Consider the following 24613-nt stretch of genomic DNA (forward strand, 5'->3'; position numbering starts at 1 on the left):
AGCATCACAAGTGATGGAGGCACCACCTGTAGACCTTTGGCTCATCGAGCCTTTTGTCTGACCTCACAAATTATCACAAACACAACATCCGTGAAAAGAGTTGGATGGACGTCACTGCTCAGCTGCAGCTGCCTGTTAAGTCCATGTTCCTCATTAGCAATTTAGCAAAGTTGATGGTGGTTGTGTGTGAGTGAAAGACAGAGAGACAGATTCTGTTATAAACTTCATGTTATGGACACAGTGTGAGCACTCAGGTCGCAGCAGAGTGCGACCGGAGTGTGCACTCAGGTCATACTGTGTACACAGAATAATATTAATATGAGCTGTGCTTCTTATTAATATGAAGCACAGCTCATATTAATGAGAGTGCAGCCTCTACATGTACAAATATGTGATCTAGTCTTATTTGTTCAGTGTGAATGAGCACAGATACTGAACGCTTTCTTTCCTCCATCCTGCTCACTGAGCAGTGATGATGGCACGCCTGAAACAATTTCTCATGAAACCAGGGCTGTGGTCCAACAGTCAGTTTAGGTGAGGAAGGTTCCTGAGAGAAGTGACCCAGAAGTATCTGTGTAGCAGCCACAATGAATCACGACCATGAGCTTTAACTGATCAAAGTCTATTCTTTCATCTTCTGTATTATTCAGTTTGCATTGGTAATGCCCATTATTGTAATGCTTTTTCAAGATGAGCAAAACTTTATTTTACTTTGGCTTAGCTGGGATAAGTGATGGATGGAGGGAATTTTACTTCAGCCACAGAAATCCTAAACAGGAAGGAGGAGCAGAGTTACAGTGGATCACTATCCAGCAGGGAAACAAGATTTATTTCAATTTCTTGGCTATGAGTGAGATTTACTAAGTGGGCAAATTAGGGTGATGATACCGTTCTAGAGTGATCTCTTAATAGTGCACCAATTTACATTCAGAGATGCATGCAGCCAGTTCAACCAGGAGACTCAGTGACTCAGTGGTATAAGGGATAAATCTTCTGACCGAACCTGCTGGGACTGTGTGAGGTCCTGAGGCTAAGAGTAAGGATTTATCCACAGGAGAGCTGCGTTCTTACAAACCACCCCACTGTGTAAACCTGACATCTGTGGAGCAGCGGAGCTGTATGATGTGTACAAGGACACAAAACATTATTGACCATCAGATCCCGAGCCCTCCATGTGTTAATCAAGACACTGCTGCTGAGCTACATCCATAAATAATGAATAAATTAGGAGCTAAAGCTAAAAGGACAGTTTATTTGTACCATCTTCATGTGAACACATTCAAGAACATCACAGATGAAAGAAACATTAAAAACTTCCACACTACATAAAGCAAGAAAAATAGTTTTTCTTCCAGGTGGTTTCAGAAAAAACAGAAACATCAAACAGCTCCAAGAGTCTCTTTGAAAGAACTAAAAACCTTTATTCTCCAATCATGAGTGAACTCCCCGATGAAGCCTTGTGTGCTAAAACATGTCAGAGATTTAAAGGTTAAACATGAGTTTCCAAAACGTTTTGCTGGAGAACAATGAACTCAAGCTTTTTGAGTCTGACACTGAAACCAGAGGATCTTTCTGTCTCTTCAGATTCACTGTGATCCAGTGATGGGAGTGATTTCAGCCCTGAGTGATCACGCTGATGTTTGCACAGAGCAGACAATGAGGTGAATGTTTGGGCACATTGGTAACAGTGAAACAGTTTATTAGTAACGTGGGATCGTTTGTGTTTGGAGTATGAACTGAGATTCCTGAAGCTCTTGTCACACTGCTCACAGCTGTAGTTTCCTTCCACGTGTGCACGTTCATGATAGTTACGACCATTTGAGTGTGAGAAGCTTTTGTCACAGTGTCTGCACTTGTATGGTTTCTCTCCTGTGTGGACTCGTTTGTGTGTTTTAAGCTCCCACACAGTGGTGAAGGATGACCCACACTGATCACAGAGGTGCTTTTTAACCCCACTGTGATTCAGTTCATGTTTTTTTAAGTCACGTGATGTGGTGAAGCTTCTCCCACATTCTTTGCAGTATTTCAGTTTGTCTCCAGTGTGTCTACGTTGATGTATTTTTAGGCCGTCTTGCTGACTGAAAGTTTTTCCACAGATGTCACAACAAAAGTCTTTCCCACCACCACAGTGATGACAGGTTTGAGAAGTGGATCCATCTGTGTCGCTCTGCTTCTAAACAAAGACAGAAACACAGTGTAAGTCAGTCCTTCAACACTTTTATCCTGAACGTCGCCTGAAATAAAGAATCTCTGCAGACGTCCAACTACATGTTACTGTTTCAGTTGAAACACTCAGTTCACTGGGCTGCAATAACTACAATACTACCACCATAATACTACAGTAATACTAAAATCATAACTGACATGAAAATCTGAATAATCACCAGTGATGGGAATAGCGGCGTTACAAGTAATGGCGTTACTAACGGCGTTACGTTTTTCAGTAACGAGTAATCTAACTAATTACTATTCCTATCGTTACAACGGCGTTACAGTTACTAACAAGGAAACGCGGTCCGTTACTATTTTTCAACAAACAGATGGTTGAAGCTGTGTTCAGCTTACCGCATCTTCTGGACGCTACAGCTTTAAGCAGCAGCGCGCTCCCGCGGACGCTAATCACGATCACTGTCCAGCACAACACCTGGAGCTCAGGGGGCAAAACAATCGCATGAGTGCTGCTGTTTGACTGAGGAAGAATAAAGTAGTCATGGTAAGTCAATCACATGACCACTTAAAGACAAACCAATAAGGTGCCAGTTTTTAAATTATGTTGATAGGCCATGTAAAACCAGAGTCATGATAAACAATATATACGCGGCGTTTTTTCCTCAATAGTTTCGCCACGTTAGTGCTAGCAAGCACTCTCTGCTTATGAGCAAAAAAACAAAACAGGGGAAGTTTTAGGAGTGACGGCGAGAGAGAGAGAGAGAGAGAGAGAGCAGGAAAAGAGAGAGAGCGAGTTTTGAGATGTGAGATTTGTGACGTTTAGCGTGTTTGGAGTGTGTAGTTGATGTGTTGTCTTGTGTAGTTAGTGTGTGGTGTTGTGGATAGTTTTGTGTTGTGTGTCAGAACAATGAGGCGACTGCTGTCTCCAGGTAGAAACAGCAGTGATACACCTGCTGCTGTCAGACCTGCAGGTATCAGGCTGTGATGTTCTCCTTTATAGTGGACAGAAATTATTTTTTTGGAGTGGCACAAATAATTTGTGTGGCATCTTATTGAAGAACAGCTGAGTGTTCTGTAAATAGTTTGAAATGGTTATTTAAAAAAAGGTAAAAGGTAAATGGATGCAAAGAACTTTGTTGTTTGCAAAACTTGTGCATAGGATTTTAAAATTGACAATAAATATTTGCATTTGAAGTTATGAAACATGATTCATTAAACATGTTTATGGTTGTTACAGTAAAAATATAACTTTTTCTACTCTGATTTTATGGTTTTTGTCTGATTTTAGATCAATTCTGGTTATACAGTATGTCAAAATGAAAACATGACTGTAAATTCAGGCACGTGAGGTTGTGCTGAAAAGAATGATACCAAACAAGGCAAAGTAAATAGTTTTTAAAGTTTTTTTTTTAAAGTAATGCAATAGTTACTTTTCCAAGTAATTAATTACTTTTAGAATATTGTAACTGAGTTACTAACTCAGTTACTTTTTTGAAGAAGTAACTAGTAACTATAATTGAATTACTATTTCAAAGTAACTTGCCCAACACTAATAATCACTAAGGCTACGTTCACACTGCAGGCGAAAGCGCATCAAATCCGATTTTTCTGACCCTATGCGGCCCATATCCGATCTTGGTATGACAGTGTGAACGGCACAAATCCGATATTTTCAAATCCGATCTGGGTCACTTTCATATGTGGTCCTGAATCCGATACATATCTGATGTTTTAGAAAGCGACTGCTGTTTGAACGGTCATGTCGCATTAAATCCGTCTTTTACGTCACTGACACAAGACAGACGCCAGTTATCAGCGCCGGAGAAGACATCGTGAACGCTTCCTGGCCATCCAGTGTAGATGTTAGTGAAACTGTTGGGAAGACAACGAGAACATTTTATTTGTATAATCTGCAGATTCTGACAGAAATCTGCAACTATCCTTTGAAGCACCGCTCCTCTAAAACAGCAATAAGGATCATTATTAGGTTATTTACATTATTATGTAAATAACAAAATAACTTAAAGCAAAAATTGGGAAACATAAAGTCCGAAGTCTTTATATTAAGGGCAATCAGTCAAACAATACTGTTTGCTCTGAGTCTAAACAGAGCGCGTTGTGTGTGACGTTGTCTTTTGCGCATGCGGGCCGCTTTGAGCGTTCACACTAGAGCGCGTTTGCTGTCGCATTTTATTTGTCGTGTGAACAAGCAGACAAAAAAATCGGATTTGATCGAAAAATCGGAATTGAGCATTAAGACCTGCAGTGTGAACGTAGCCTCAGAGCTGCTTTTCCATGCAGTAGAATTGCTAACATGCTAACACAGTTTAATGAGCAGAGTTGTTCCAAACAGTCAGGCTAAAATGACAAGATAACAATATAAATACAAACCTCACAGTAGCACTTGTAGAGTCTCTTTCTGGTGTGGATCTGTTGGTGTCGTCTCAGGGAATGTGGAGATTTAAAAGTCTTCTCACACAGGTCACATTTATAAGGTCGTCCCTCAGTGTGGGTAAACGTGTGTCGTTGTAACTGTGTGTCTGTAGCAAAGTATTTGCCACACTGATCACAGCAGTACACATCATGTCTGCTGTGAATGCGTCGGTGTATATTTCGGTTTCCTCTCTGGCTGAAAGTTTTTCCACACTGATCACAGCTGTACGCTTTAACTCCACTGTGGATGAGTTGGTGGTTTTTTAGGGAAACCCTCCAGGAAAAAGACTTTCCACACTCGTCACAGGTGTGTTTTTTCTCTCTCTTTCTTCTGTGAGGTTTGTTGGCCTCCTGAGAGCGCTGACTTCTCGCTCCATGTTGGTCCTGCAGTGACAGAGATACAAACGGAGGCACTGAGTGAAATGCAGTCGTGGAACAAACTGAACCTTCAAACTCCCTCCATTAACACTAGTTTTAAACCTGAAGGTGGAGTGTGGCACCAAACACCTTAACGGTCTCTTATCCCCACCTGCTGGTAGTTCTAACACATTACATCCAACCATGACTGTTTAAACACTCAAATCATGCCCATCCCTCCTGATTACACACACACACACACACACACACACACACACTTATATGATTTTATAATTTATATTATTTTGTTGTTTCCCATTTCCTATTTCTATATTTTGTTATAGTTTTATATATAATCATTTACTGATAATAAATCCTATGTTTGTTTATTTGTTTATGAAAGGAACCACATTAGCTTCCACAACAGAGGTTGCTCGTCTTCCGTCAAATACAATCACATAAAATATTACACAATAAAGTGGATTCAAGATATCCACATAATTTGGCTCTTACATCCACAGTTTCACAATTGTTAAAATATAAGCAATCAATAATAATAATAATATAATAATAATATCAATAACACTGAAGCACATTACACAAATTTCAAAACAACTAAAAGTTCTGTAAATCGGCTTTTAAGTGTTCATTGAAGTTTTGAATAGTTGCTAACTCTCTAATTTTATAAGGTAATTTATTCGACTTAAAAGTTGCTCTAAATATAACAGTTTTACAAAAAGTTACTTTTAACTCGAGCATTTACTAAATTGCAGTTTGTTGAAAATCGTGTAATATGATTATGTATTTCATCTGGATACTGCAGCTGAGCAGAAATAAATGTGGTGTGTTGAACAGAATTGCTTTCTTTATAACTACAAGTAAGCCATAGAATAGCTGGTCAGGATCCAGCTGGTCGACCTTAATCTTACAGAGAATGTGATGATTTTATGGATAATTAAAGTCAGTCATATATCCACAAACACAACAAGCTGAAAGTCAGTGATGCTGCTCGGTTTGCAGTCCTGAATATGACGGCACAAGCAGGATTCACTGCACTGTTAATGTTAGCTATGTTATATTGCTGCCTCTGTTCGGTGGTGTCGAGCCAAACGGACTTTAACGTGTGTTTGAACGAGCTGACGGTTCACTCGTTAAGCTGAAAGAAAGATGCTTTAATCACAGGAGTCACACATGTGTCCACTGGACCATCTGGGAACTCTTCTTGTTTAGCACTCGTAATAACACAAACACTAAATCCTCCTTCTCTTGTGCTGTTTTGTAGCAGTGTGTACACCTGAGACTGTCACCTGTCTGTCTGTCCTGCACTCTCTCTCTGTTTCTTTCTCTCTGATTGTGGAATAAAAGTATGAACATGTATTTATAAGTTACACTTGTGTTTGAATCCTGCAGCTTATCACACATTTGATTTCCATGTGTGACAACTGCAAGTGTCCAGAGTGAGGACAGACTGAGGGACCCACTGCTGCACATCATCTGTGAGGCTTTGCACCCTGATGATCCACCAGGACAAACTCAGCAGTGTGTGAGGAAGAGGAGGAGGAAGAGCCAGCAGCAGCTGACAGATGGAGAGAATAGACAGACTGTTCCCTGTTTGTGAAGGACTGCTAGGAAAGTTTAACATAACTAATTGTCTGTCCTGAATCAGTCTTATTAGGTAATGTTCAGATAATTTGATCATTCCAGTGTTTTCAGTGTGGGAGAAAGTACTCAGGGCCTTCAAGTTACACACTATGAAAGGCAGCAACAAGTTTAATATTCAGAAACCTAAAGTATGTATCAGCAGCAGAATGGACCTAAAATAAATGTTTGTTTCAGTTCTATGAAGCTTTGAGTATTTTGGATTAGTAGCACTGCTGTGTTTGTTGCATCACATTGCTGTAATTGTTTATATGCTTTATATATTCTGAGGTAAGTTGATCTATAGTGTTACATCATATTCTATAAGGATGTTATGTGTTTGTTTACTTTCTGCCCAGTTTGACCCATTTAGCAGAAGTCAGCCTGTTTAAGGCTCTGATATCTATTCTGTATGACTTAAAGCAGTTATGACATGGTCTGATTTTCTCACCCAATAAAGGAATATTTCATATATCAGTCTGATCTTCATTCTATCAGAAACAGTTATCACAGCTCGTACATTTGCTTTTTACACATATATGTAAGCATTGAGCCAAATGTAATAATGCCAACATATTAAACGAACAATATTTGTCTCTTATGTATAATACATCTGTATATACACTGTCAGAGATACTTTGAGTGAAGATTTAAGGTGATAGGACATATAAATAACTGCAACTTGAATCTTTGACCCAGAGTTCAAGCTCACTGCTGTTATGTATATATATATATATATATATATACATATATATATATATCTACAGATGGACCTTGTTTCTCTACTGGCAAAGAGAAACAAGGTCCTTCCTCCATTCAGACTTTGCTGCATCAGGAATAATTCTTCAAATATAATCATCAGTGTTTGAGCAGTTATGATATCAGGGACGATCTAGACACGTGTGACAATACTGAACATGTCACTTGACACACCTTAAACATCATGTGATCCACTCTCAGTCTGCACTTTCATTCATGACTTCATGAATTTATGATCAGTTCAGTGCTGAAATATTCAAACGCTGCAAGATGAGTTTCCAAGTTGCACTTGAATGCAGCACAGACAGCTTCTGATGTTCGTGGTTGTAAACGTGTCCTCAAACGCCTCTCTGACTCCTTCCTTCCTGCTCAAAGTTCCTCTTTTCTGACCTTGGTGTTTGTGACTGATGCTGATCGTCTCCGTGTGAAGCTCCGTGTGAAGGCAACGTTAGCAGTGTGTAATGTTTCCTGGCTAACATCAGCTGTGTGCAGCTCAGTTCCAGCACAAATCTGCCGCTCCATAGTTCACGGTAACGGACTCATGAGGCCGACCGTTAAACGCTCTCCCGCCATTTTGTCTGCGCTGATGTGTAAGTTTTTATTACCACTGTAATCTTATCAATAGATCTCTGTTCATAGTTTAGTTGGATTTTAAAACGCTGTAGTTGCAGTTTTATTTTGGGACTGATGCTAAAATTCTTGCTGATTGTTTCTGTCGAGGTTTTGTACTCGACATCCGCCATTTTGGACGTGATAAGCTGTAGAGAGCACGTTCAGAAAGAGAAACAGAAAGAGAACCTGTTTTATTAATAACCTCTATCAGATAGAAGAATGTGAAAAAAACCCAACAACAAACAGGATAAAAACTGTAAATTACTTGAATTTTTAAAATCATCAGCATCTGTTGACACAATATTTCATCATTTCAAATTTTTGTTTTCATTTTCTCTTCCTAGTTACTTCTTTCTCCTTCTCTTCAGTCTCCTTGTCACTAGGACTGGAACTGGGTATCGTCACTGATTTCTAGAATCGATTCAATTCACGATTCAATTCAGTTTGATTCGAATCTGGGAAATTTTGACAGTCAGTAATATTATAATTCAGATCAGTACATTTACATATTTTTGTAAAAGGAAGCTGACACTTTCGAGACTTTATCAAAGGTGTGAGCGTCACAGCGTCACATGCCTTTGTGTCAAAGTAGCTGAAGATTAAACATGGAAAAACATGAAGGTGGTTTTCCTGGCCTGGGATTTTATAAAAATATTCTGTAGTACGTCAAAAACGAAAGAAAACCATTAATCAACATATGAACGTTACCTCTGACGTTACAGCGGTTTTATCACTATTGAACGGCAGAAATTAGGTTTTCTTATCGGAAGTAAGTAAAAGGGGAAAAAAACATCGGCCAACAGCGCTGTAAACAATGGTAGACTTGTGCGTAACAAGCAAGCAAATAATGCAGAAAACAGATTTTTAGACGGGAAACTGTTCTTGAAGTACAGAGAGAGAGAGAGAGAGCTGTGCATTGTGGTGGAAGCAAAACAGTAAAAGTCAGAGTAAATTCGTGATGATGTTTATATGAAGCGTAGTTTGGATCTTCTTTTGCTGCTGGTTCGGTCAGTAATGTTTGGAGAGAGATCAAACTAACAGCTTTAGAATCAGCACAAAAAGGAAGTAAACACAAAGCGCGGACCCGCCGAAACATCAGAATCAGCGAGCTGTCGGCTTTCAGCCCCGACCGTGTCGGGTGAGAAAGTCACATCTCACTGATTCTGATCCGCGCTGTGTGTTTACGTCTTTGTGTAGAATCCGTGTTCCTGCTCTCATTTACTGTTTTAGCTGTTTGGTGGTTGTTGAAATTTTGTGAGTTTTCACCTGAGATTCTGGCGTTTTGGGCAAAATAAATTTATATTAAAAAATCGATTCAGGATTTTAATGAATCGATTTCACGTTATCCAAGCCAGAATCGATTTTAATCGATAAATCGATTATAAAAACCTACCCCTACTTGTCACCTTGCGTCTCACTCCTTACCTGAAGTTATAGTCCTAACATAAGAAATCCCACACAAACATCCTTTATTTAATCTCTGTGTTGTCACAGTTATTATTATCATCACATCAGACATGAGACCCAGACAACAACATACGTTTACAAGCTAACATCTAACATCATGTCAGCTAACATTAGACGATAGCATCATAAAACTTTAAATTACTTTGCCTCTGATCAACAGTTTGATTACATTCTCACATCACAAGTTTATTTGCTAAGTGTGAGTCTGCCCACATTAGATCCACTTTTCAGCAGGTGGAATAATTTGTAGTACTGCTGTGTTTAGCAGCAATAGCAGCATGTTTTGCAAATTACTGCATTTTGTTTGACTTCTATGGGCTCAAAATGTGGTCATAAATATTTCGTACTTGTAAATCAGTTTTGTACTTGTAAATCAGGACTTGTATGTGTAAAAAGAATAAATAGAATAAAAGGCAATAATTACAGTAAAAAGAGCAGTGGCCCTAAAATTGAGCCCTGTGGGACGCCGCATGACAGAGGAGCAGAAGATGATTTGGAACCGAGAAGGCTGACAGAGAAAGTTCTATCTGACAAATAAGACCTAAACCATTTGAGTGCAGTGCCACCAATACCCACCACATCACTTAATTGAGAAATTAGAATATTGTGGTCTTCGGTGTCAAAAGCAGCAGTTAGGTCAAGCAAGACAAGAACAACAATCATTTTTTCCAATAGACCCTGTAGTTTTTAAAATATTGATCTCTACCAAACGGTTGAGCTGTCCCTTGAGATGTCATGCAAATACAAGTACATTAGATAATACAGTTGAAAAAAATTAAATAAAGAGCCAAATTAAAATTAAATGAATAAAAAAAACTATCCACAGCATTGGATAGTTTATTTCTAGCAGCATACCAGTGAACATTGCTGTTTTCATTCCATCAAAGAACAGTATAATATCAAACAACAAAATACAGTTTTTCCATCTGGAAATGTGAAAAATGTGCTACAGCACAAAATACTCACATTCAGGCCACTTCTGATTGAATGCTGCTGTGCAAAATCATTTTTGTTTTTTTTAAAAAAAGAGAAAAAAAAAACAGTGCAAATCAAGCACATCTGCTTGTGGTTTTGGTCTTTGGGGTCTTAGTGTGTAGCATTTATTCTGTGGTCTTGGAGAGCTGGATCATGGTTGTCCAACTCTAGATGTTGGCTTGTTGACTTGGTTCAGACACAGCCAGGTAGAAACCTTTTGAGAGCCATTGGTTTCTGGTCCAGTAGGGCACAGTCCCTCTTGTAGACCAGGTATTCAAGTCAAGGATGTGTCCAAACAGTGGGATATGCCATCTCCTTAACTTGTAACTTATAACTTTTCTTATACATGTATAATATCATATCAGAAAGCTTAATTCCTCCAATATGCTAATTATATACAGGGGTGAGTGATGGGAACCCACAGGCATTGTTTAGGAGGTTGACACATTTCTTGTCAAACCATATTATTGCAATCAGACCTTCATCAGACCTGTAATCACAGGCTCCATGGCCCTTCTTCATCAGGTCTTTGTCTGCCATCAGGGGAGCTCCACCGGTGCAGTTTCGTCATACAGTACCAATGCACCTGACACCCAAGGAGGTGTGCAAGTTCTGGACCAAGTTGAAACTTGTGAGGAGCTGAGGTTCTTTTATGGGTTTGCATAGTGTTTTTTACCTCTTTGGCCCCTTGGAGGTAGCTTCTGTTTCTTTTCACTGAGGGGAGCACTGAAAAATGTAGTCAGCCGTGGTAGCTGCGGATAATCACGATGCTATCGGCAGAAATAACGGAGGAAATCGGGACCGTAAAACAGTTTCTGTCTTAGCGCATTTGTGCCGCTGTGTGTTTTTGCGCTCTTCTTTTGCAGCTATTTCAGTGAATGTTAGTCGGAGTGCGGTGAAACTTGGTGTTTGGAATCAGTGATAGCTCTGGAAGCTAACTAGCCTTTCTTTAGTCGGTTACATGAAGTCTGTTCGGTTTTGTTTGTTTATGGACTTTTGGGCATTTATGTAACTACTCTTTTAATCATTGCTTGTTTCGTGTGTTTGGTGGTTGTAGAAATGTTTTCTATCAGACTTTAGCTGAGATTTCTGTGGATACCACACTTGTCTTTTGCCCCCGGTACCGGGAGCGCGGGGCTTATTAAAGTAAATTTGTAAGAATCAGGAATTTATTTAAGTTTTTCTCTCTTTTTCATTTTCTTTTGCTAACTGTGTTTAACAGGAACGGAGAGTTTGATCTTCATCACATGATGTTCGTCTGTCTCTGCATCTGTTTCTCTGACTGCAGCTGTGTTTGGAACATCCAATCCTCCAACACATTAACTCTGCTGATCCTCTTTGAATCCTGGATCAGGAAGTTGAATATTTGGTCTTTAAGTTTCTGTCTTTAACTCAGTCTTACTTGGAGCTTCATGAGTGCAGCTCCTGTTCAGACAGGTGTTCACAGGGAATCGATCAGGTATTAATGACCTTCCTGTTCCACATGTGTAAATGTGCACATTGCTGTTTGTGCCACGTGATGCTGCAGGATCTGTTAACATGATGGTAACATCTGCTCTAACAGCAGCTGTCACAGAGTGTTTGTCAAACGCCTCTCTGGCTGTTTCCTTCCTGTTCAGAGTTTACTTTCACTTCCTGAACTTTGTGTCTCTGACTGATGCTGATCGTCTCCGTGTGAAGCTCCGTGTTGAGGTAATGTTAACAATCTCTAATGTTTTCCTGGCTAACATCAGCTGTGTGCAGCTTAGTTCAGCACAAACAGCACAAATCTGCCGCTCCATAGTTCACGGTAACGGACTCACAGCTGGATCAATGAGGCCGAGTGTATCCGCCGTGATCTGTTAGTCTGCGATCAGAGTCTGAATGAGAGCAGCAGCAGAGTTAGCTGATGCTCAGCAGCTGAACTCAGTCGTTGTTACTTCCTGATGACTGAAGGCAGTTTTTCCTGCCTCCATCAGTCTGTGGAGGAGGTGGAGAGGAGCCGCTGCTCTCCCCTCACTGACTCTCTGAATGTGTCCTGAGCTGGAGTGGAGAGACTCTGAGCTCTGAGTCTTTACACTCACAGACTCACAGAGAGTCACAGCTGGTTTGATAGATTATTATTTAGCACAGGTGGAGTTTAGACGCAGATTAAACACGTAAACGTCTGATTTTATAAAACTGCGTCACAAAGAGTTGGCTCTGCTCCAACAGGAAGTGATGTTTCCACCACAGAGAGTCATGTGACTCAGACTGTTTCCTCCAGCAGACGGTTAACCACTGTAGAAAACCAGAGAGCTGTAACGTCACAGTAAGAGGACCGTTTGGTTTATGAGGACAGCAGCTGCTCACAGAGGAGACTCATCAGAGCTGCTGTAACACAACGTTATTAAACATCTGTCTGTGCATCACTCTGATACTTACACATTATATTTCAGTAGAAGTCACTTTATTATCCTTTAAGTCTTATTGAGATTTAAGGCTCATTTCAAACTCAGACCATCTGCTGTCATGGCAACAAAAACCAGTTTAAAATTGTTTATTTTTCGATTCGAGTTTTCATATTTCTAATTACTAACATAAATTTTGTCCTCACGGTCCTATAATATATTTACGTATAAACAGTTGAATAGATGTATTTGACCAATAAGAACAAAGTAGATACAAATCAGACCTGAGTAATGATCTCAGCTCAGCCTGAGTCTGTGTAGTTAATCAGAGTTTAACATCAGGATGAAGTTAAACTCAGATTAACTGTCTGCTCTGTTTGATATAATCTATTCATGCTGCAGTTAAACTAACAGCTGACATTTAACTAGAAAAGTTCTTTATTAATCACATATTAAGATAAGATGAAAATAAACTGCACAGTGATGATCTGTAGAAAAATAACAGTGGAGACTTTCAGCTCTGAGTACAGGGTGGAGTTTGTGGTGCAGCATGTAGGACAGTGTGCAGATGGAGGCAGGTGGAGACTTTATTCTTGGACTGATGGAAAGATTCTTGCTGATGTTTCTGTTGTTACCTGTTGTTGTTGTCGCCCGTGTGTCTGTTGCTGCTGACCTGAAGTATTTGTAGTTGCATGTTTCACCACAGAGAGCAGCGCACAGATTTATGGAGTGTTTGTGCTACGATTATTCAGCATCTCCATAACAGTGACTTTGACTCATGCAGTGTAAACCAATGTTTGGCTTGTGTTTGTGTGACTGAGGATAAACCAGTGGTTGTGGGTCCTTTTCCACAGCAATGGTTAGTTTGTACATTTCCTCTTTTCAGCTCCTGGTAAATCCAGCTCAGTATATTAGTTTGATTTCATGTAGGACACTGTTACAGCTGACAGGCAGAGCCACACTCGTCTTTCATTGTGTCTCAGGCTGCAGGTTACTTATAATTCAGTTTGTTAAATATAATTAATGAAGTTATCTGAATATGTTATCTGTGTCTGTGGTGCATGTTTGAACCTGTGCAGCCTTTGAGTTTAAACACTATCTTTACAGTCCACTTACACTCAGACAAACAGCAGCTTCACTGCATTTATGTTTGTCTGCTTAGACACAATCACTGCTGTTTTAGTGCCTCTGCTCAACTGCAGCTTGCAGATGAAAGCTGTGTGTCAGATGGATGTTAGTCCAACACATCAGACACGACCTCTGCAGCTCTCAGCTGATGTGCACATGAATGATTTGTGTTTCCTCTGCAGGTGAAGGTAGAAAGTGTGTGTGAGCTGAATTGAGCAGCATGGATCAGTGTGAGGACAGAGAGGAGGGAGCCCCTCCCTCTAAAAGCACTCTGTGTGGGGAACATGAGAGCCAGACCAAAGCTCAGAGGTGAGATGACCATCTCTAACTGTCCATGACTCTTCTCCATGTCACAGCTCAGCACTCACATCACTGCTCCATCATTATTCACAGGAAGAGACGAGGAACTAAACGCAAACATGAACCTGAACCCAGCTCTGTGTCCTTAAGGAGTGACCGGTTTAATGGTCACATCATTGATTTTAAATCCCAGCCTGTGTCTGCTGCAGAGAGGTGAGCTGTTAGTAACATGAATTGATGTCAGTTTGATGTCTGATTTAAATGAACTGATGATGTTGTTTCTCTAAACTCCATCTCTGGAGCAGTCAAAGATCTAAAGACAATGGGGTAAAGTTCTAACAGTTTCTCTTTTGTTAAAGACCAACACCATGTACAGCCTCAGCGTATATCTTAAAATCACCAAACCAGCTATGTTGTTTCTCTCTGTGCAACAGTGACTGATAATTTATTGACTAATAATCTGCAGAACAATATGCTGTGTGGATTATTAATGAACTAGAGAAGAAAATGTTTGGAGCTGAAATGTAATCATTTCTTAATCTTCAGTGAAAAAAAAGCTGACTGAGCTGAAATACACTGAATCATTCACCTGAAAGCCAAAGTGCAGAACTGTTGAAAGCTGAAGTTCAGACAGAAGAAGAAGTTTCAAAGTTGGAAAGTAGCTGAACATGTTTAAAATGTACATTTCTGTTCTTGATCTTCTGTCATGTTCCAAGAGGGAAGGAGATTGGACCCAAAACACAGACTCGTAGTTGGGATGGTAGCTCCCTCCAGTAGGGTGGGGCGGGGGGGATGTCTGCTGGATATACTTTAGTGGAAGTTAACAGCAGCTCAGCAGTACAGCAGTAGGCATACTTAACAAGTGTGGGGAACCATTAAATAATTAACTAAATATGGCAATAAATAATTAAAATTGGAAATAATTAATTAAATAAATATTTATGACACAAATACACGAAATACCGTTTTAATATGTTTTTAGCCGAGAATGTAGTGGTTTAATCTTCATATGTCTGGTCGGTTTGTCAAGATACAGCCTCTTTGCAAAAGTGCTTCGATGATTTCGGAGATGTCTGCCCAGTCTCACGGCAAAGCGTGGGATAGACCCGCTCGCCTCACAAGCAATCGAGCTGTTGTTACCGCCGACAAAGCGCAGGCCGCGGTACACAGCTGTAATAACCCCCGCTGACACGGACTTCTTTTACTGAGGTTATATTTATCGGGGTTTTATTTCCTGATGTTCTTATGTGTCCTACGTGTTTCAGTCGCCAATTCTGAATTATAACTAACATTAAAAACATGTTTAAGGAGGAGAGAGAGCAAATAAATTCGATTAACAGCTGATCTTTGGGTTTTTGTTCAGTAATCAGCGTGACCTGCGTATAAACGCATAAAAGAGACAACGTTGGTGTTTCCATCATGTAGTAACTGCTGGCTTTAACTGTACAAAGGTTGTTCGACACTATGAAACACAGACTTCATGATGTTGGGCTAATATTTTTATTGTGAATATTAATCATGAGGGTAAACGGCCCTGTACACTACGGAGCGAGGTCAGCGTCTCCACGATATCTTCAGCTCTATGAGTTAACACAGAGTTTCCCAGCTGACTATCTAACTGTCATCTACGAATATGTCACGGGTCATATCAATATGATTTTACCGAAAAGCATCCTTAATACTGCCAACTATTCCAGAGACGTGAAAATCTACAGCATAAAGAACACAAAAATATAGCAGTCTAACGCAACACTGTAACAGTCGCAGATCAAAGTGGAATGAAAGTGATTGGTTGAACAGGTGTTCGTGATCTGTGTTTTCTGCATTTTCATCAGTGTAAGAGACTCAGCAGCAGATTAGAATAACAGTTATACATTTAATAAATTACCAAATTAATCCACGATCGAACCTGTTCCGACAATTTGAGTTTGTGTTCCCTCAGCTGCTGTTTAAATGTTTGAGAGGAAGATTAGATATAAAGCAAACATCAAACATAGACTCAGTCTGCGTTCACATTTGATATGAGGCCAGGACGGATAGTGGCTGTGTCCTGTTTTGAGATCATACATGTAAAATTGTTGTCTGACCGTCGATCCAGCCGCTCAGAGTCCGTGGTTACCATGGTTACAGCATGGGTGTTTATGTTTTTCATTACAAAAGAACTGTCTGAATGGTTAACTGAAGTTAACTTGGATAAATTATAGTTAAGGAGTATCACAGATAACGCCCATGTGAGCTGTGTGACTGTTCACCACTACACTGAAATCAGTAGGCTATTACTGAAATACACGTGCTATTTCATATAAATAGGGAGGTCCTACTAACATGTTTAGTTTTAAAGGACACCTTCCTGCCTTTAGTCTCATTCATGAGCAGTATTAGTTTTCTTCTAACATCCAGAAGTCTGCACGATGTGTTTCATAGTTTGTAACAAACCTTTGACAGTTAAACATAACATGACCGAAAAAGAAAAAAAAGAGAGGAAAAAAACCCACAAATTATATGTTAACCTCATTTATTTTCAGTTAAGTAAACTCTAAAAATTCTAACAGACAGCTGGTGCTTAGAATACAGTTGAATAACTATTAAAAAACAGATGATGTAATATTTCTGTCCAGGTTGCAGTCTTCATGATGAACATGTAGTTGCAAACTCTGCTCCTCTCAGTGGAAATGCGCCTTCTCTTTCCTCTTTGTATAAAAACATTTTAAAAGTCAGTTTAATCTCAAAATTCACTGTTGAATCCAAAACACACCAGATAGAAAGAAAAGGAAATGGTTCAGTCTAACACATGTGCCAGTGAACCATTAAACGTCTGTAAAACTCTGCAGTTACGAAACGTAACTTTAACCTCAGCCAAACCGATTTGCTCAGTTGTAAATAAAACAGCGAAGTAAACGTGACCCGACAGACAAAACCTGAGTGAATTTTTTTTTTAATAATAATAATAATGGATTGGATTTCATATAGCGCTTTTCAGTGCCACTATTCATTCACTCTCACATTCACACACTGATGGAGGCAGCTACAGTTGTAGCCACAGCTGCCCTGGGGCAGACTGACAGAAGCGAGGCTGCCATATCGCGCCATCCCCTCTGGCCAACACCAGTAGGCGGTAGGTGAAGTGTCTTGCCCAAGGACACAACGACCAGGACAGAGAGCTAGGGATCGAACCGGCGATCTTCCGGTTACAGATACGCTTCCTAACCCCCTGAGCCACGGTCGGTTTTAATTTATGTTTTATTAGTTTTCTTATTTATACAACATGTACAACAAATTCAACTTAATCACCGTGGGAGGGAAAGCAAAGCAAAACAAAACAACAACAAAACAGACAAACGGACCAAAACAAAACCAAACAAAACACAAAAACAAACAAACACACCAAGAAGTACAATGACATTATACAAAATCGGGCCTCCCATTTTGTACATATTTCAACCATTTCATCCACTATTCTTCGAATAAGTCAGTCTGCCACTTTAGCCTAAAAGTTATTCCTTCCATAACAAAAATAGTATATATCACATCAATCCATTCATCTATAGTAGGAGTTTCCTCTTTAAGCCAAAGGCGAGTTATGGCCTTTTTGGAAGCTACCGACAGCACACTGAACAAATATTTATCCGGTTTGCATAGATTAAGACTCTTTAGGTTGCCTAGGTACAATAATGCAAAATGAAATTGTATTTTCTTTTAGAAGATTGTTTCCATGACCTTATGTATTTCCTTCCAAAATGGAACCACATTCCCAAAAAATGTGGAAATGATTTGCTGCTACATGTCCACACTGCCTCCAGCATGTTGTATTCTGAGAATAATTGGATTTTTGAGCTGGGGTAATAAAATGACGAATTACATTCTTCCAACTGAATTCCCTCCACGAGGGGGAGCTTGTTACTGACCACTGCTGCCTACAGATCCCATCCCATTCCTCTCCTGTTAGGGAGAGATAGCTCTCTGTTTCCCAGCTTTAACATATCTTGTATCATGACCCCGTAGATCAGTGAACAATGTAATTTGGAAAGAATTTTTGAAAATATTTTTTTTGTTATCGACTGGGAATGACGAGATATATATATATATATATATATATATATATATATATATATATATATATATATATATATATATATATATATATATATATTCAAGAATGCATATAGAGATGGACCCTATCAAAAATTATTTCCAAAACCTGAGTGAATTAAGTCCAGCGTTTAACCACTGAGAGCTAAAGCTCAGGTGAGGTTTCACTGCACCATCTTTTACATTTGGATAGTTTTATCAACAGTCAGTAAATGATGTTAGTGATAAAGAAACGTGTTCACAGAGAGAGAGTTATGAAACTTTATCTGAACTGATTTGCTGAGTTGTAAATAAAGCAATGACGTGACCCGGGAACCTGATTGAATAAGGTCCAATGTTTAACGTCCACTCACAGTTAAAGACTGTGACATCACCAGGTAACGTGGGCGTGTTCCTGAATGAGCAGCAGGTGTTAAACAGCTGACAGGTGAGCAGGATATCTGCAGGTAAACTGAGGCTCCGTTGAACTGATGGCTGGTGTCGTGAGGAAAATGTCTGCTTGTGCACAATATATGATTAATTCTGAGCAGATATTTACTTTCTGTTACACCTTAACTGTCCAGCAAACCAACCACTGACATTAGGACAGTCTTCCTTTGGGCTCCGCCTCCATATAGTCCACAGTCAGTTAACTGCTGCTCAGAGAGCTGCCCACAGTGTGAAGCTGCAGCACATTGTTTGTGTGCAGAATAATAATGACAACAAAAACCATTTAGCAAACAGTTAAATGTTGATGAAATTCTGAACAGGCATCAGCACAGCCACCTGCATCATTCTTCAGTGTTGTACCATTACCAGGTTAAACTGGCATAATGGTTTCTATCTAACATGTCAGTTATTCTCTAATTCCAGAAAAAGTTCACTCTAACATTAAGACATGAGTAACAGAAATAATTGTGCACTGATATTATAATCAGTGTTGATTCTGGTTGATTTTCTGACTGTGTTTGTGAGCTGAGAGGAAATGAAAATGAATTTGTAACCAAAATCAGTTTTGTCCAGTTTTCCTGTAAAAAGATGAACTCTAATCTAAGAGGATGTTACTGACAGGAAACAGCTGCATTATCTGCAGTCTGTGTGATCACAGCTGCTTCAATCATGTTTGTGTCTGCAGAGGTCAGAGGTCACAGTCTGCAGGATCCAGCTGTCCGTCTGTGAGGAGTGACTGGTCCAAAGGTGACCCTCCAGACTTCAGTGGTGAACCTGGACCAACGAGGTCAGAGAGCTGTGATGACTCCTTTACATGTTTGTGTTTCCTGGATAAATCTGACCTGAAACATCCTCAGATTGTTACAAAGATTCATTAAAAAGAAAACAATGAAAGAGAAAAGATCCAAATGTTAGACTTGGTCATTTGCTGTTTGAGGACAGTGATGCTCATATCTGTGGGGAAAGTGTGACCTGAGTGGGTTCATGTTTGTCTTTAAAGAGCTGCTCTGATTCTCTTTGTGTCTGATCTGTTAAACAGTCTGAGAGGTCACACAGAGACCCAGCAGCTAAAGCCTGGATCATACTGGCTGCTGTTACTCCATCAGGACAACACTGGACCACAGTGCTGTTCATGGCAGCGCTGCAAGCATAAAGTGCTGAACTCCAAAAACACTGCCTTTAGCTAAATGTCATATAGATAAGTCAAAGTGCTTTGAGTGCTGAGTAGAAAAGCACGATATAAGAACTAGTCTATTTACCAAATGATAAGAGCTGAGTCTTAAAGAAGGAGAAAGAATAAAGTGTTTTGGTATCTGTGAAACACAGTGGTGGTAGAGCTTCAGCCTGTCTCCATTAATGGAGCAATGACTCCTCAGTTATACCAACAGTTCAGAACAGCTGTATGTGGACTGAGTCTGAGGAGAAGGCAGTGAAGAAGAGAGAAGCACCAAATTAAATCAAACTTCATCTCCTTTAAGAGTTGTAGTTTGATCAGCAGAGACCAGAGCTGTGAAAATGATCGTGGTGAAGCTTCACTCCTGAGACTGAACTTAGGAAATACTGTGAAATATTTAGTCTCTACGCAGACGTCCTGGAGCCTTCATCTCACAGCTGCTGCACACAGAAAAGTCTGATTAGTTTAACTCAGAGGGAAAAGCCTGCAAAATATTAGTCCAGCTCAGAGCAGGTCTGCATAAATAAAGATAAACATGACACACAGTTATATAACTCTCTCTCTATATATATATTAGTTTGTGTTATTAAAGAGGGGGGATCAGGGGAGGGTCCATGTTTATATAGGCAGGGAGAGGAAGTCTGTAAGTACAGATGGATAAATAATAAATGAATAAATATATAAAGAGTAGCTACTGGAGCCAGTGTGGACACAAAGGCTCGTCTCCAGGAGAACCCAGAGACTGTTCAGTGGGTTCCTCTCAGACTGAGGTGGAGTGGGTTGGCCCACTGTATGACCCCCTGACTATGACCGCATCAGCGGTGGGTTGATTGTAATAACTTCTCCTCTCCCTGTGCCGGCCTCATGTTGTGTAGTTCAATAAAAAAGAATCAGCAAAGGCAAAGATGTTTGGACCTGTGTGTGTTTGATCCTGCAGCTGGAGCAGCTGTCAGAAACCACATCTGTAATGTACAGAGTACAGTCTGACTGACAGCTGGGACACTTTTTACATTCATTCATGTTTTAGCTGCTTAGAGTTGATGCTGGAGGGGAACCTGCTCACCTTGGATGTGTTTCTGTAACTAATCAGTTACTTCTGTAAAGTAATCCAAATGAACTAAACCAAGCTTCCGTATTTACCGCGCTATAAGGCTCACCAGATTATAAGGCGCACTGTTGAAGACTGGCTCTGTTTTCATACATAAGGCGCATCATATTATAAGGCGCATTAAGACAAACAAAACAGTCAGATAACTCGACCTTTATTAGGCTCATTCACAGTAACTCTTAACACTGTTAAGCTGTAACACATTAAATATTGAAAAATACACTTACTTTTTCCAGTACATTCAACTTCCACAAATCCATCAAACTCTTCACCTTCCATGTCTGAGTTACGGTAAACAGCTGGGCAGTTTCAGCATCAAGCATGCCCGGATCCCTCTCACGCTGGATTAAAAGGCCTTTAAAGTGCATTCAGCAAAATAAAACAATCGGATGAGTTAAAATTTAACCAACCCATTCACAGTAACTATTAACATTGTTAAGCTGTAACACATTAAATATTGAAAATACACTTACTTTTTCCAGTACATTCTACGTCCACAAATCCATCAAACTCTTCACCTTCCATGTCTGAGTTACGGTAAACAGCTGGGCAGTTTCAGCATCAAGCATGCCCGGATCCCTCTCACACCGGATTAAAAGGCCTTTAAAGTGCATTCAGCAAAATAAAACAATCGGATGAGTTAAAATTTAACCAACCCATTCACAGTAACTATTAACATTGTTAAGCTGTAAAACATCAAATATTGAACAATACACTTACGTTTCCAGTTCATTCTACGTCCACAAATCCATCAAACTCTTCACCTTCAGTGTCTGAGTTAAACAGCTGGGCAGTTTCAGCATCAAGCATGCCCGGATCCCTCTCATCATTATCTGAATCGGTCTCGTTGCTGTTACTTAGCTGTTCAGTGATTATTCCAGCCTTCGTGAAAGCTCGGACGACACTTGAGACTGATACCTTAGCCCAAGCATCCACGATCCACTGGCAGATAGTGGCGTAACTCACTCAGCGTTGCCTCCCTGTCTTGGTGAATGTGTGTTCGCCTTCTGTCATCCAATGCTCCCACGCAGCTCGTAATTTGACTTTGAACGACCTGTTGACACCAATATCTAGTGGTTGGAGTTCTATGGATAATCAACCCGGAATGACGGCAAGCTCTGAATTAGTTTGCTTCACTTGGGTTTTGACAGTCTCGGTGAGATGGGCGCGCATGGAGTCGTAGATCAAAAGAGACGGAGATTTGTGGAAAAAGCCATCCGGTCTCTTGACATAAACTTCCCTCAGCCACTTGTTCATTTTCTTTTCGTCCATCCAGCCCTTTGAGTTAGCCTTGACGATGACGCCGGCCGGAAACTTTTCTTTTGGCAAAGTCTTCCTCTTGAAAATGACCATGGGTGGGAGTTTCTGGCCATTAGCTTGGCAGCCCAGAACTACAGTGAAGGATGACTTCTCGTTCCCTGTGGTGCGTATAGATACCGTACTGGTCCCTGTTTTCTCGACAGTACGGTTCACGGGGATCTCAAAGGTGAGGGGGACCTCGTCCATGTTAGTGATGTGTTCTGGCCGGATCTTCTTTTCAGTGATCTTATTCTGGCAGTAGGTGCGGAAAATGGCCAACTTTTCTTTGTAATCGTTTGGCAGTTGCTGTGAGACAGTAGTTCTTGTGCGGATTGAGAGATTATGCCTTCTCATAAAACGGAAGCACCAAGAAGGTCCCCCTCGAAAGTCGCTGATATGCATGTCACGTGCTACCACTGTTGCCTTGAGTCGAATAGAGACTGTAGAGACACTTCTACCTGCTGTTCTCTGTTCAATAACCCACTGTTCAATTTTGTCCTCTAACTGCGGCCATCGCGCCTTGTTCCCTCGGAAACTCCTTTTGGTCTTCTTTACTTGTTTTAGGTCATCTTCTTGCTTCCTCCACTTGCACACCATGGACTCAATTGTCTCGCAGCTGCTCTATTTCCATTTTCTACTGCAGAACTAATTGCTTGAAGTTTAAAATTCGCTTCGTAAGCGTGTCTCTTCGCGGGTGCCATTTTGGAGTCGTTATACACACACAACATGGTAATGTTGTGTTGAAGCACAGTACGTATTACTCCGCGAGGCTCCTGGCAACGGTAACCGTAATGCTCCAAAAAGTGGCACTAAAAATTTTTTTTTGACAGATTTTCGAGCATAGTGTGCCACATAAAACCGGTTCGAGGTCAGTAAGCACAAACCAAAATTCATACATAAGGCGCACCAGATTATAAGGCGCGCTGTCGATTTTTGTGAAGATTAAAGGATTTTACGTGCGCCTTATAGTGCGGTAAATACGGTAATCTGCACACTGACTGGAAAACATTCACGATGTAGGCAGCGCCCTCTGATGGAAGGCTTTTATTGTGAAGTCTTTTCAGGAAGTATATATTCATAGCTAGGGATGGGTATCGTTTAGGTTTTATCCGATACCAGTACCAAACCGGTACTTTTGAAACGGTGCCGGTGCTCAAACGGTGCTCGAACCGGTGCTTAAAGAATGGAGAACACAAACTTTGTCCAAAAACCTCTCATGTTTAACTGTTTCCCACTTTTTCTTTGGTCATTTTAGCCTTTTTGGCCAGGGTGAAGGGAGTATCTGCCATCAAACAAGAAGACAGCCGCATGTAACTACGACGGTGTTTGCTAGTTCACCTTACATGCATTAATGTAATAATGTGGTTAGCATACTCAACGTTAATTACACACGAACAACATTAAGCTAAGAACGGCTGCTGCTGCCATCATCATCCTCATCATTTCTGCTACGCTGACAGGGCTAGGGGCCAGGACTCTACTCTTCGGGTTCTTGGGGGATGTTGCTAACTCCGGGTCCGATAACAGGCACCACACCCGCAGTAGATGTGCTCTGCTCTAAAAGAACGTATGTACCTCGGCCCGCCTACTACGCTTGCAAAGGTAAAATGATTGGCTGGAATCCAAAGTGTATGACATCTCAGGGAAAAAAAGCACCGAAATAAAGCACCGAAATAAAGCACTGAAATGTGCGCTGCTTTTTGGTCTGGTTACTACCGTTTATGTCAGAACGGGTGCCATGATGGCACCAGATACCGGTACCCATCCCTATTCATAGCAAACTGCAGGCAGATCACTGAGTGTTTAATAAGACAGGCAGACAGGAAAAGCAGCTCATTAGTGTTGATCAAATCAATGAAGCATCACTTTGTTTCCAGACTGAACGCTGCCTTCAAACAGAAAAGTATCTCCTGTCTTACTGTTCTCTGTGACCATCAGAGCTTCTGCACAAACTGCTACATTTGAATATTTTTAGCAACAGTCAGTAAATGATTTTAGTGATGATGAAATGTGTCCACAGAGGGAGGAAGAGGAGTGGCGTTTGTGAGGAGGAGCAGCTGTCTTGCTGTGCTTTGTGTCAGGACGTCCTGAAGGATCCAGTCTCTACCAGCTGTGGACACTGGTTCTGCAGACAGTGCATCTCCTCATACTGGGACCAGTCTGCTTCATCAGGAGACTCCTCCTGTCCCCAGTGTGGAGAAAGATCCAGAAGCAGAGCTGGACTGCAGACAGCCAGTCAGAGCAGCTGTGTACAAAGTAAGACTGAACATCTGTCTGCTGATGGACTCATTTCTGAAAACTGGACTT

General features: G+C 40.5%; 2 long non-coding RNA genes across 2 annotated transcripts; both read left to right on the forward strand.

Annotated features, from left to right (window-relative positions):
- Positions 1-7666: 7666 nt before the first annotated feature.
- On the forward strand, positions 7667-14145 carry LOC120437896. Its single transcript, XR_005611482.1, has 3 exons — positions 7667-7946; positions 11633-12102; positions 14090-14145. It is a non-coding gene; the product is annotated as an uncharacterized LOC120437896 (long non-coding RNA).
- Positions 14146-14151: 6 nt separating this feature from the next.
- LOC120437895 lies at positions 14152-24383 on the forward strand. The gene is made up of 4 exons (XR_005611481.1): positions 14152-14216; positions 14301-14420; positions 19411-19512; positions 24327-24383. It is a non-coding gene; the product is annotated as an uncharacterized LOC120437895 (long non-coding RNA).
- The last annotated feature ends 230 nt before the right edge of the window (positions 24384-24613 follow it).

This window comes from Oreochromis aureus, linkage group 3 (genome assembly GCF_013358895.1).
Source record: "Oreochromis aureus strain Israel breed Guangdong linkage group 3, ZZ_aureus, whole genome shotgun sequence".
Taxonomy (NCBI): Eukaryota; Metazoa; Chordata; class Actinopteri; order Cichliformes; family Cichlidae; genus Oreochromis; species Oreochromis aureus.